The sequence below is a fragment of the Anastrepha ludens genome, chromosome 4 (genome assembly GCF_028408465.1).
Source record: "Anastrepha ludens isolate Willacy chromosome 4, idAnaLude1.1, whole genome shotgun sequence".
Taxonomy (NCBI): Eukaryota; Metazoa; Arthropoda; class Insecta; order Diptera; family Tephritidae; genus Anastrepha; species Anastrepha ludens.
The window spans coordinates 33,201,026-33,215,878 of NC_071500.1; the positions used below are offsets into that span (position 1 = coordinate 33,201,026).

Below are 14,853 nucleotides of genomic sequence, written 5' to 3' on the forward strand. Positions count from 1 at the left end.
CACACTAAAATAGAATACATATGGTTTAGAACAGAAAATATATGATTTTCATATTATTTATTTCTTTATTCTTTATTCAAGCGCTTTGGCATAAACAATATTTTTTGTTTTTCTATTTGTTTTTGAGTAAATATAAAATATAAATTGAAAATCAGGAAAAAAGAAGATTGTTTTTAAATTTCAAATCAACGCATATGAATAAACAATCGTCTTTTTTCCTGATCATCCATGAATTTTTCGTTTCAATTTATATGTTTTATTAAGCATTGGAGCTTTTTTAACCATTATCCATTTATATTTTTCAAAAAAAAAAAACGAAAAAAATTGTTTTTTCCACGAACACATAATTTTATTTGAACATTCGGATTTCACATTAAATTCTCAAATTTCGTAAGAAATTATTCACTGTTCCAAAATCCACTCCAAAAAAATTCACAAACAATTTTTACATGTTGCACTTACGTTTTTTCCTTATGGCATCCAAATCAGAAAGAAATATTGACACATTGTAACTCACACTGTCAATTTGACAGTTCAGTTCCGCCCCAAGCGTTAAAAAAGTAAGCGACATTATGGCTGGTTCAAAAGAACGCTGTACCCGTTGCCAGTGCTCCGAATTACAACCAAACTTTACGAAACCCATTTTCAATACTTACTTAACAATGTGCGTAAGTTTGGTTTAATTCGGTACAAAGACACGGCGAGTCCACGTTTTGGCATATATTTCGAGACCCTAGTCATCAATAGGTATGAAAATTACCCCGTATTAAAGCACTTATCAACAGCTTTCATTTGATATCCATATTGCACAAGCACATTCTAGGGTCCACGTTTTGGTCTCTATCTCGAGACCCTAGTCACGGAGCGGATGGAAATACTCTGAACTAAAGCATTCACCAACAGCTTCCCTTTGATACCCATATTGTACATACACATCCGAAGGTTACCCGGGTCCACGTTTTGACCTATATCTCGAGAGCCTATCTACCAATAGGTATCCAAACTATACGGAAACCATCTTCAATACCTCCTTAACAATGTGTGTAAGTTTGGTTTAATTCGGTGCAAAGACACGGCGGGCCCACGTTTTGGCATATATTTCGAGACCCTAGTCATCAATAGGTATGAAAATTACCCCGTATTAAAGCACTTATCAACAGCTTCAATTTGATATCCATATTGTACAAACACATTCTAGGGTCCACGTTTTGGTCTCTATCTCGAGACCCTAGTCACGGAGCGGCATGAAAAATACTCTGGACTAAAGCATTCACTAACAGCTTCCATTTGATACCCATATTGTACATACACATCCGAAGGTTACCCGGGTCCACGTTTTGACCTATATCTCAAGCCCTATTTCCAAAATAAAATATAATCCATGTTACTCGTGGATGATGTAGCTTTCGAATGGTAAAAGAATTTTTAAAATCGGTCCAGTAGTTTTTGAGCCTATTCATTACAACCAAACAAACAAATAAACAAACAAAGTTTTCCTCTTTATAATATTAGTATAGATTTATGAAAAAGTGCATTTTTCCCATGTGAATTCAATGTTAATTGTCGAAGCGTTGCCGGCACGCTTAAACATTAAATATAAAACCAAAAACACTAAAAACAGGTGTTTAATTGTTTGGTCATATAATCATTTTAAGAAGCAGTATCAAAGAAACAAACATTTTTGGGCCATACACCAGTGTTCACGATAATAAGAGCGCTACATATTGCATATACAAATTTGACTGCTAATTTATTTATTTTTATTTCAGCTTTTTAAATTTTTTTCTTTTAAATTTTTTTAATAAAAATACAGCTTACTATACTACAAAAACCGTATAACTTAAAGTGTAAAAGTTTGTAATTCGAAATTTTTAAAGTTCAGTAGATTTTCAACGAAATTTCAAACATTTTAATCAGAATTCTTAGATAAATTTTGGGTACGCAGTTTTATAGCCGATTGATGTTTAGTATAAAAATGTATTAATTTAAAGTAGCTCAAAATTCGCCTTGATTTTTAATAATTTTTGTATCCTTTTTGTCGCTAGTGTAATGCATTCTCTGCGAAAACAAAAAACGAAAACAAAAAATTTCCGGAAATAACGCAATTTTCAAACCACTTCAAATTTATATTTTTTTATTCCAAAATTCAATGGGATATACCCTATGATCAAAAAGTACCGGAAAGGGGATATTGACTGTTTTTTCGATTGCCAAGGCGAAGTGCACCATGAGTACCTTCCATCGGGCCATACAGTCAATAAAGAATATTATTTATCCGTTTTGAAGCGTTTGAGAGATGATGTACGTCGCAAACGGGCGGATATACGGGCAAACAATTCTTGGATTTTACATGTTGATAACGCGCCATCGCACCGAGCCCAAATTGTACTGGATGATTTGACCAAACACCAATTAAATACCATCGTGCAAGCACCGTATTCACCTGATATGGTCCCGTGCGACTTTTTTTGTTTCTCAAGTTGAAGTTACCACTTCGTGGAAGGAGATTTCAGTCAATAGAGGAGATCAAAGAGAATACGACGAAGGAGCTGAAGGAAATCAGGGGTGCAAGGAGGTTTGGGTTAAACTTTGGCACATGTGTGTTGCTTCAGACCGGTCATATTTAGAAGCAGATAAAATAAATTTGCCTGAAATTGAACTCTGTTTTGTTTTATTTAAACATTTTTGGTACTTTCTGGTCATAGGGTAAAACTGCATACTTTAAATCTTTATTACAAGTTCTACTTAAAAAGTTGGGCATTTTTGGTGAACATTTTTGATATTTTTTTTCCTTTGGACAGAGTTAGAAACTTTATTTGTTATATGATTTTTGTTGTTGTACAAACTATAAAAAACAAGAAACAAAATATTAAAAAAAAAAAAAAATAGCAAAACCTTTGCAATATTTCACCCGGCTAATGTTGTGAAAAATTTTTTCTGAAACGGTCACACCTCGGCAGGCAATGGCAAGCCTCCGAGTGTATTTCTGCCGTGCAAAAAACTCCTCATAAGAAATATCTGCCGCTCGGAGTGGGTTTAAAACTGTAGGTCCCTCCATGTGTGGAACAACACCAAGCCGCCCACCACAAATAGGAGGAGGAACTCGGCCAAATACCTAACAGAAGTGTCCGCGCCAGGAACTACTTGACTGATTTAAATATTTTTGTATGTACTCGTACATATACGTAAAACTATATGTACATACATAGATACTCCTTTGAGCAGAATGTTGGCACCTAATTTAATTTAATTTTAATCATAATTTTTCTTTACATCCACCCAAAGTGGAAAGAAAAATGAGAATACACAGGCTTACAATAGATTAACACAAAGAGAATACTTTATTAAAGCTTAGACATAAATGTTACCGCGTAAGTATCAAAGTAAATGAGCAGGTACATAAGAAAATTGTAATCCAAAGAATTCTTTTTAATATCATTGACACCTATTTTTTGATTGCAAAATAGGAACTAATGGAACGGTTGAATGATAGAAGTGGTTTAAAAACAAAATATTTTTCAATACATTTTTTACGGAAAAAGTAGAAGTAAATCACAAAATGACTATTATTGAAACAACCGATGATGAGATCTAAGCCTGCTTTATAATATCGGCCGTTTACTTTAAATGAATGTCGCGAAGTCTTAATCCATTAGTCTTTCTTCCATAGAAATTTAAGATTTTATACCTCCCTAAAATATACCTATACATATATTGCTAAGTACAAAAGTAATTGATGAACACGATCAGAAGTATAGTTTTCAACTGCATTCAACTGGCGTCCTGCAAATGAGGTGCCTAGCTGCTTTGATGCTTGCATTCCTCGTATGTATTTCCGCGATTTGTTCAAAAATGTTGACTTTAGCAGAGGCATAGGACTCCTCAGATGTGAAGTTTGCCTAGTTTAATGTTAATGAATTCTTCTTACTGTGCTTGCAAGACATCAAATGCTCTGTTTTATTACTCATCAAGTCCCGCTAGAAAGTCCATTTGACGTGACTGAAGAAAGCTTGGGTATATTTTTTTCTACCGACTGGATATATAAAGAGACTTTCAAAGACGCACTTAGATGTTGTTTAAAAAAAAACCGGTACCACCAGCTGGTATCGCTTCAAGTACCAAAAGCCGGAGCTTTTGCATATATTCGAATGACCTGAACTAGCCCGCGAAACCGCTAGATCTTTACACGCTGCGCTATGCCTATGTAGCCAAAAAACTCATATTGTTCTTGGTTCCATCTATGATACTCACCATCGCGAACGTGCGAAGGTACAAAAATCTTCCGTAAAATCATTCTCTGAAACACCAAAAGTGAAGCACAAGTCTCTGTGCCATAATATAGACGGGCGATATAGAGTGTTAGTTTTGTTCGTTGAGAAAGGACTTTGCTACTCAGTTGCCTACTTGGTCCAAAGTAGCACTTGTTGTCAATCTCTCTGACGGGTTCCTAATTAAACGAAATCTTTTACAACTTCAAAGTCATAACAGTCAACAGTGACGTAGGTGCCGATACGCAAGTGCGTATCTTTATAAACCCACACACGTGTTAGTTAAGTTTAATGTGTGCTGACTGTTGCTTTTTTACTCAAACAAACTCTAAGAGAATTAGTGCATTGACACCTAAAACTATCACTTGAATTCAGTTGCAATACCGGTTTGATTTTGTCGCATTGTTTAATAATAAGAAATTTTGAAGGTGATGAAGCTAGTTGGGTACTTGTGCAAAATGCTGACTTTTCACTTGCCGGCTGGCTTCCGATGGATGATATTTTGTCCTTGAGTTTAATCGGAATTCAAATCTTATCTTAATAGAAATTTCACGAAATCGAGCTACGAATGCCTGATTCACACCTCATTAAGGCACCTACAACAACAGCAACAAGGGCATGTCGGAATTGGAATTTAGTCGGTTACTTATATTTTCTAATCGGGCGTGTGACGGGTCGTATGAGTTATATTTTTGAAAATAAATATATTATGTACATATATTCATATTCATGAAAGCATATGTCATAAGAGTTGAACATTTTCCCGTCAGGAAAAAAAGAAACAATAAAAGGGTCGGTGAGAAGGAAAAAAATGGTGGAGCAAAACGTTTATCTCACTGATAGATTTGACTTGGACTTCTGTTGTCCTTGGCGGCTTTATCGAAAAGTGCAGCCGGCAATGACTCAATCCAACTCAAGAGCCAAATCCTCTGGTCCGATGATATCCCACATGAATGTACTGCAATTAGGTCAGGTGGAACACACTCTCCGTTATGATTAGACTGTGAATTTTGCCGTAATTATAGGGTTTGCGCTGGTAGATGATGCATGCATAAAATGCAGCGTAGCACTCTGAGTAAAGGGTTTTGCCAATCACCATATCAAATCATAATTTATTTCAGGTTAACGAAAATCTTTCTTTTTTTTTACTTTCATAAATTCATTTTTTACGGCCGTCATAGCCGAATGAATTGGTGCATGATTATGGGTAAGGCAAGAGTTCGGAAGCTCGGGCATGAAATACCAAGTGATAGAAAACACTGTTTCTAATGGCAGTCACTCATCGACAGGCAAGGGCGAATCTCCGAGTATAATTCTGCCATGAAAAAGCTCCTTGTAAAAAACATTTGCAGTTCGGAGTCGGCTTAAAATTGTATGTACTTACATTTTTTGTTTTTTGCTTATTTATGTAGCTTAAATACTCAAAAATATCGTCCCCAAACAATTTTTCGAAATTCCAAATATTTTCGGAGATATAGCCATTTTAGTGGCGCAACCTCTACAGCAAAACTTCAAAATTAGCTTTCAGTCAAAACAAAGCATGAATTGATATTTTTACACAAATGCAAATACAAACCAAATACTTTAAACGCGTTTTTATCGAAACCACGTTTTTCGAGCTGAAATATAAAGCCAGTAAACCGATTTTTATGAAATAAAATTTAAATGACGTAGAATTGACGTCATTATCGTGCGAATTACGATCATTCGGAAAAAAAAATTTTAGTATTTTTTTCCGACCTTTAAAATAAAAAAAAGGTTCAAAAAATTAGTTTTCATCTTTGAACGTCGGCCATTTTGTCATTTTTTTCTTTACAAGTAACGACATTTATGCAGAACAAGAACCTTTTTGTCTTTTTTGTTTCAGACACCTATGAGCCCCGGAATCCGTGTCGCCAGCACTATACCTTGTTAGAATACCAATTTTGGGAACGCTGACAACTTTTTGAACGAACCTTGTATGGTCAAACAAAATTTTGTATTTTTTATCAATATATCAAAAAATTAAGTACTGAAAACAAAAATACATTTTTTCTTTCATTTCCGTTTTACACGCTTTTAAAAAGCACTCAAAAACACTATTCCAAATGAGGCGATTTCCTCAATTAAAAGGTTTTCAAACACCTGTTTTTTGAGAAATTGTTTTGAAAAACCAGTCGAGGAATCATTTTATCTCTCAAAGAAATAAATTGTACGCCAAGTGATCCAGAGTTGCCATAAATGCCACTTTTTTGCATTTTCTCGAAAATAATAACAATGTTTGGGAAAATGGACTTCAGTTCGGTGTTCAGGAGGACGAAATATACGAATTATATATAAATATATAAGTCCATATTTCTAACGAAATGTAACACAAAAAAAGTTCTAGGAAGCCACCGAGTAAATACTCTCTAGCTTGCAACTTAACAACTTTACAACATTGGGAAAACAAATCAATCAGATGCCGCCAGTTGCAATTTAACACATTAATATTCATTACTATAATTTATATTCACAATATGTCGATGCTCGCTCGAGTAATGTTAAAAACGCGTCACACTTGAATGCAGAAGGGCTTATAAGTATGGACATATACTCGTATAGCAACAGCAAAATACCATCGCAAACAAATATTGTATTTCACAAAAGAGATTTGCACTCGAAAAGTTCGCACACACTGCACCAAATATTGAATACACAAAACCGCAACTACAAATAATTTCAATATTCTCAATGTGCAACAGCAATCGCAGATAATGCTAGCATTTTCCAATTGATATACAAGGTGGCGCAAAATGAATCATCCCATTTAATTTTGAATAATTTTTTTACCAAATAAAAAAAAAAATTTTTGAATGACCTTTGCGCACTCCATTGCTTATCTGTTTGTACACTGCAACTGTTTAATTCACAAGTCTCAACTATGATTGACACACGACATCAGTTGCCAAAAATTATAAATCTTCCAATAAGGTGATTAATTTTGCGCCACCTTTTACATATAAATATGGGTCGCGTCAAAGTAAAGATTGTATTGTATTATCCAACACATGTGAGTGTATGAATGTTTTAAACTTTTCAAAATCCATTTGTATAAATAAATATTTGCCTTGTCTAGCGAAATCGCAATGGATTAAGATTCTAACCAGATTCGCGTACTTAATTCTACCTATAGGAAGAAGAAGATAAATATTTACTTATAAGTAGAAGAGTAGCCATACATGCCTGTGAAGGAGTTCGAAATATTTAGAGAAAAAGAAAAAAACGAAATACCTAAATTATGCTATTTCAGCTATCACTGCTAGACTATAAACAAAACACACACGACATAAATGAGAAGCATCTGGTTTATTTAGTGAGGCTATGAACATTAAAATTAAGTCGAAATAGTAAGCAAAAAAATTAGATTGGCAACACCTTTTGGTTTAAAAAATAAACAATAGTTTAGTAGCGGCTAAGATGTAGTTTATAGCGACTGATCCTTAATTCATGAGATTCGGGTGAATTTGGACCAGCATTTGTGTACACAAGATTTTTATAAGGGTAACATCGCCAATTTTAAACTTGCACTCGTCGACTGCTTATTAGAAAAGCTATAGTGCGACTAGTTTTGACTAGTTTTTACTACTTTTTTTTTAAATTTGGTTTTCTTAAAATATAATAAATTCTACAATAAATATCATACAAATATATTTAAGGTTTCAATTTTGTACAATACTTATAATCAGGATTTACAAAAAAAAATAGGATACGCAGTTTTATAGCCAATTAAATTTTAATAGAATAAAATGCAAGTTTAAGTGCCTCAGAATGCTCGCTGATTTTTGATCATATTTTCCACTGACGTTGTTGCGTATTTCCGCCATTTAATCAAAAATGTCGTACTTTCATTATTTTCTGATGAAGAAGTACACATTTTAAAACTTTGCTTTATATATTTTTTTTTTAATATTTTTAAGTTTTTTATAAAAAATATTTTTAAATTTTTTGTTTGACTTTTAATTTTTTATAAAAATATTTTTCAATTTTTTATTTGACTTTCAATTTTTTATAAAAAATAATAAAAAATATTTTTCAATTTTTTATTTGACTTTCAATTTTTTAAAAAATATTTTTCAATTTTTTATTTGACTTTTAATTTTTTTCAAAAAATATTTAAAAAAAAATATTTTTCAATTTTCTATAAAAATATTTTTTCATAAATATATTCCAATTTTCTATAAAAATAAAAAATATTTTTCAATTTTTTATAAAAAATATTTTTCAATTTTTATTAAAAATATTTACTTTATTTTTTATAAAAAATATTTTTAAGTTTTTCGTAGTTTCATTATTTTCTGATGAAGAAGTACACATTTTAAAACTTTGCTTTATATTTTTTTTTATAAAAAATATTTTTAAGTTTTTTATTTGACTTTCAATTTTTTATAAAAAATAGTTTTCAAGTTTTTAAAAAAATATTTTTTTTTTATAGAAAATATTTTTCGTTTTTAAAAAAATATTTTTTTTATAGAAAATATTTTTCGTTTTTAAAAAAATATTTTTTTTTTGTAATATTTTTCAATTTTTTATTTGACTTTCAATTTTTTAAAAAAATATTTTTCAGTTTTCTATAAAAATATTCAATTTCAATTTTTATTAAAAATATTTACTTTATTTTTATAAAAAATACTTTTAAATTTTTATTAAAAATATTTATATTATTTTTTAAATAAAATATTTTTCAATTTTTATTAAAAGTATTTTTTGGTTTTTTATAAAAAACATATGAAAATTTCTCATTAGGTTTTAACGGATACACTTGCACTAACCACCATTCATTCGTACCCCTACAATTTCTTCTCATAATCACCCCATTGTAAAGCTCAACACCACTATTTTTTATTTAAAAATTAAGTTCATCCCATAAAAAACAACAGACACTCTCCGTGTCAAACTTTGTACGAAATTTCATCAGAACTTTAAATTTTTTTTCGAGTGACTCTTTGAGTTTCGTTAGGTTTGGTTCGGTTGAAGTGGTTTTAATGTGGGACACACTCAGGCTATAAGCCCATTGTAATGCCGCATGGGGAACTTAGCTTTATCTCTCATAAAACCAGTTTATGTTTCTCAGATATTTTAGAATATCCCTAACTTCTACAGAACTGAGATCTTCCAAATCAGTAATAAATTGTCTACCGAATCGTTTCTTCCGTTTCCTCATCTAGACAACTTTTGCAGAAGTCATGTGCGCACCGATCGTCTCGTTAACCTTTGGCAAGTTTTTTATATTTTTTTTTATATTGTTTTTTTTTTTTGGCGATGCTAGACCTTTTCTTCCAAACAACAAGCCTCAGTAAAAAAAATAGTCAAAACTGAATGGTGTTTTGTAGTCACTTGAAAGTTGCACTTCTAAAATTTAATGTATAATAAAACTGTGTAACCAAAAAACTTTTACGAATTCTCGTTAAAAAGCTGAAAGGATAAAGCTTTGTTCAGTGTTTTAGGACATTTTGAATTTTTTTTTAAAATTTAGTTGAAAATTAGTTTTGAAACTTTTCCTTTTATGGTTTTGTTGTATTACGAATTATACTTTTAGAAAAAAAGTAGTGATGTGTTCGAAATTTTTCAAAAGGCTGTACATGAAAATAAATCGTAGGTATAAGAGTTCTTAGTGGTTAGGGCAAGTACACCCAACTTTTTTGACACCGTTTTTTAACACGACTTTGAAATTACGAGGTTCACGTTTTTACAAAAAATTTTTGTCTGGCACGAATCTCAAAACAAAAAAAAAGTTTCTCGAAACAAAATATATGTAGTTCCAAAAAATGTTTTATTAAGTAAAAGAAAAAATCGTGAAAGGTTAACTAAAGATACATACATACGTACGTACAAACTTTGCACACCTACATACGTTCCTTCCAAAGCGATGCACTGAATACATTTTAGAACTAACCCAGTCAGACTGTGCATTCAAATTTCAACACAATTTTTTTGTCGCGTGTAGCCGTATAAAATATATTGTACAAGGTGGTGTCGAATTAATCATCCAATTTGTTTTTGAGTCACTTCTTGATTGAATAAAAAACTACTTTTGAATGATGGAAATCATTATTTGACCTTTACGTACTCCATTCCTTGCCTGTTTGTAAACTGAAGCTTTCTACTTCACAAGTGCCAAATATTACTGACTCATGACGCTATTTACAAAAATTCCCGATTTTCCAATAGGATGACTAATTTTGCGCCACCTTGTATAAACAAATCGAAAAAGCAAAAAACAGTCACTAATAACAGATTTCGATGATAACATTTTTAGTCCAGTCCGTAATAAACGTGCCCGCTTTTGGATTCATTTTTTTCTTCTAATTTGAATTTGCATTTTTATATGCTTTGTACTTATGGATTGAAATTTCACTATACACTAATTATAATTGTTTTGTAATAAAAATTATGTTTTGTTTGTTTTATAAATATAAGTATATATGTATATATTTTTCCCTTCACTGCTATTGGAGTATAGGTTTTTTTATAACTGCTAATGCGATATAGACTTCATTATTACTTCTTTAGCTTCTTTTTGGGAAAATATTTAGGATTCTTTCATCTTTTTTATAGTTGTGGAATCTATCGCCAAATTTGCCATATGTCGCATGTGTTTTTCTCTTTTTTTGCACGCTTTTCTAAGTAACATGTCTACCGTGTGAAAAAGAATTTGTTGATTTTAATTGCTGTTTTTCCATAATCGGCTTTTCTTCTTATAGATTTTCTCGAATTTACGGTGTTTAAGAAATGAAAAACTAAGATCCTCTGACCAAACTAATTATCTATTTTTTGGCTTTCAGCCTCTTGATTTCGAATATAAGTAGTACAACTCGGGTGCGAATTTCGGAGCCAAAGATCCAAGGTAGGTATTTTGTTAATGTTTTTACTGTCATGAATCTATACAGAAAAAAATTAAAAAGTTTAAAAAGGAAAAATATATAATATACATATATTGTAATATTGAGACAATTCACGAAGAATCACCATTCAATCGCGGGACTTCTAGGCACTTCTGCTTATATTTTGAAGAATTTTCGAAAGCCGATTAGTCGGCAAAGTATTTTCGATTTGGCGCAACAAGCCACTAAGCTAACAAATGTTTTGTCTAGCTAGAATTTTCCTTGCATATGAAATAAAATTGTCTGTATCATCGCTAAGTCTAAGTCTAAGTCTCGTGAATAGTTTTCCTTCAAATTTCATTTTATCGAGAGTGGATAAAAATAATAAAATAAAAGCGAATGCTTTATAAATATGTCGCTAAACTTTAATTGACTTAAGGGTGAAAGCTAGGGAGAGAATAGGAATTTGAAATTAGCTTGGATTTCTATTCTTTTTTGTGCTACAATTCTTTGCAAGGCTTCGATAGCAACGCCCATTTTTTATACGTTACCTGCGTAATATCATTCGGAATTCAGTGAGAACGTAGGTTCGAATCTCGGTGAAAGATCAAAATTAAGAAACCTGCTTTGAGACTGTAGGTCTCTCGGAGGAGCTCGACCAAATACCGAGCACCTCCTCCTATTTGTGGTATGCGTCTTGATGTTGCTCCACAAATGGAGGCACCTATATATATACATATATATAATATATATATATATGAGGCTCTTTGTCAGCGATGGGTGGTAGTTGAACTCCGATAACGCATGTCGCTTAATGCCTGTATGTAAATTGTGAGATCCAGTTACTTCTTCAGATGTCTCTGAATTTCTAAACATCCACGCTTTTTCATCGTTTATCAGAGGGACCAAATCGTTTGACCACATTGGGAGAGAAGGAGGATGGCGCCCAAAAAAATGGTATCACAGTCGATCAAAGACCAAAGTAGTCCTCACTACAATCTCATGGAGAGTGGCAACCATCGTAACCTAAGCTTAATCTAACGTCGATGAACACATCGATTATTTTCCTCTTCTATAATCGAATTTTATGTTCGACTAAAATATTAATTTCTAAGAATTTTTTTTTCTGCACAACTGCTCCGGCCCGGGAGGGCAATGTACCCGTTTCCATCTCCACAGGTGGGCCTGAATGTACCTAAGAGTTACAATTTCATGGGGCAGTTCCAAACTTATGAATATTGTTTCACTAAAAACCACATAAGAAAAACAAATTTTTTTTTAATTCTAAATTACGCCTTATTTACAACTATAGCACTAAGTTACCGCCATAAGGAGCATTAAAATTTGGTTTACGCACTTGCAATGACTGTCCCTGCACTTTATAAAGGGACTGACCCTTCAAAAGCGAGTGGTACTAGAAATGGCAAGTGTTTTAATGCAGTGGCATATCAGTTGATTTGTTGGAAGCATTCGAATATTTAGCGACACTGTAACTTCTTTTTTCACAATTTCATTTAAAATTTAGGTTCGATGCCATTGCGCATCTCGAAAACAAATAATGTATGGATGGGTAAGGCTTAGAGGCATCTCTGTAATCTGGAAATGTACGGTGTCATATCTGGTAAGTCAAATGGATTCAAGTGTTCGGTTGACAAGTTAGTGCATAAGTACATTTTGATCCCTAACAGTATCGAGGGATTTACACTATATAGTGCGCCGCCTTGAATGTTGAAATATTTTACAAATCAAGTTCACTGAGCCAATGATGACGGCTATAATTTTGGCTTAACTTTCTGCAATAAAGGCTGCGATTTTGAATTTTGCATTAATACATTTCATAATACAGTTATATCTCAACCAGAGCGCCGCTTTTATGCAACCATTTTTTTCATGTCACCAACTTATTTATACTCTGAATATGGCCAATGTCGGAAGTTAATTAGACATTTTTAAAATATTTCGATATCAGAGTAAACTTAGGGTTCCATTTTCCGAAACACAAATATTCACAGAAGTATATATTGAAGTACGATTTGGCGAACACTAATTTTCGGGCCATCAACGCTTCGCCACCAACCAGTGAGTTCCAAAAAACTTTTAAACCATTGCGGGTCCTTAACAACAACACATTTTTTTTTTTATTTGTTTTTTTTTTTTTTTTGCGAAACTTAAGATAAGATCAACTATTACGTGTCTGTATCCTTCTTTATAACTTGACTTACCAAATTCCTGCGATTACTGGGCCTATGATAAATAATTTTAAGTAACTTTAACTTCTTATTTGGATACGTCTGAGAAGTAATATTTATTTTTAATTAATAATTTTACGTATTTTTTCATGAAGAGAAATAACTAAACTTATCAGTGCACTTTGGTATACACAAAAATTGGTCAATCTCGCGATCGCGATCTTTTTTGATCATTTAATATTAATGTAAGGCTGACTATAGTTTTGGCTAATTGTAATGGACACTTTAAAGAACACAGTGCCGAATTATTTATACTTCTCTTTCACACTACGCAAATTAGCCAAAAAATATCACTTTCAAATAATTTACTGATTTAATATTTTCGAAAGCACAAAATACTCTACGGAATTGCTGCCAGATGCGCTTGATTCTAAGTTGATGCGCGAAAACACGCGTAGACCGGGTCAAAAGCTCGCAACGAAAACACGTCTAAACACACGGAACAGTCGTTACCAACTGAATTTTCCGATTGCCGCAACATTACACGAAAGGCCGAGTGGGCCAAGAACCACGAGTACACGACACAATGAACACGAGCAGTGAACAGAGAAAAGTGAAAAAGCGAAAACGCGAACTGCCGGCCGACCATTCTCAACTTAAACACTTAAACAGCAAGCATAACTGCATACATACATATGTACAAGTATATGTGCGAGTATTTATGTGCATCTGAGCAAGCAAACCTACCCATTCACTAGTGCAGTGTATTAGGGCGCTTACAGGGAGATGCCAGAGTAGAAGGATTCCTCTATTGAATCGTTATGAAGGCGTGCATTTATAGGAATATGTGAAACTTTAATAGCCTTTGGAGTGCTTAACTCATTCAGTTGGTAATGGCAACTCTGACCAACACTACTCGAAAAGTAGTTGTACAACAAAGAATGTCAAAGCCCTTTAAAATTTCCTGTGACATAAAACAAGGCGACTCGCTTTCTACATTTGTCCGTAATCTGCTTCTTCACTATGCGTTAAGAAATGAAGTCAAGTTTGGAAACCTTCCAATTGCGTATATGGACGATATCGCAATAGTGGAAAGAATCAAAAGGTATATATTTGAAGCTGTTGGCAACATTGAAATTCGTGCCAAAGTAGTAGGCCTTAGAATAAATGAAGGCTAAAAAATATCTGAAGATATCGCGCAGCGAAGGGAGACGAAATCCTGAAAACATCGAAATGTGGATATTTACCTTTGAGGGAGTTCAGCACCTCAAATAGTTGGGAGTGTTAATATAATATGTAGCCCCGACGCAATATACATAGGTACATATTGGCGCTTATACCCTTTTTGGGTGTAAGGAGGAGGTGGAGGAACCGACTTCGAGCGCCAGATATTTTTTATGAGGAGCTTTTTCATAGCAGAAATGCTCTCGGAGGTTTGCAATACAAGACAGAATATTGACAGCAAACAATGCATATTACGCCCACACAAAATTGCTGAAGTCTTAACCGCTATCACGTGAATGTAAATTCCGCCTAAACAGTCAACAATACCAT

The 14,853-nt window shown here is 32.9% G+C and overlaps 1 protein-coding gene across 2 annotated transcripts in view; it reads right to left on the minus strand.

Annotated features, from left to right (window-relative positions):
• The window catches only part of LOC128861532 (putative mediator of RNA polymerase II transcription subunit 26), a 273,455-nt gene extending 259,658 nt beyond the window's left edge, over positions 1-13,797 (minus strand). For both annotated transcript variants that reach the window (XM_054099730.1, XM_054099731.1), the window contains exon 1: positions 13,333-13,797. The gene's annotated coding sequence lies outside the window, so the exon portion shown is untranslated. The remainder of the gene's footprint in view (positions 1-13,332) is intronic.
• Between the last annotated feature and the right edge of the window lie 1,056 nt (positions 13,798-14,853).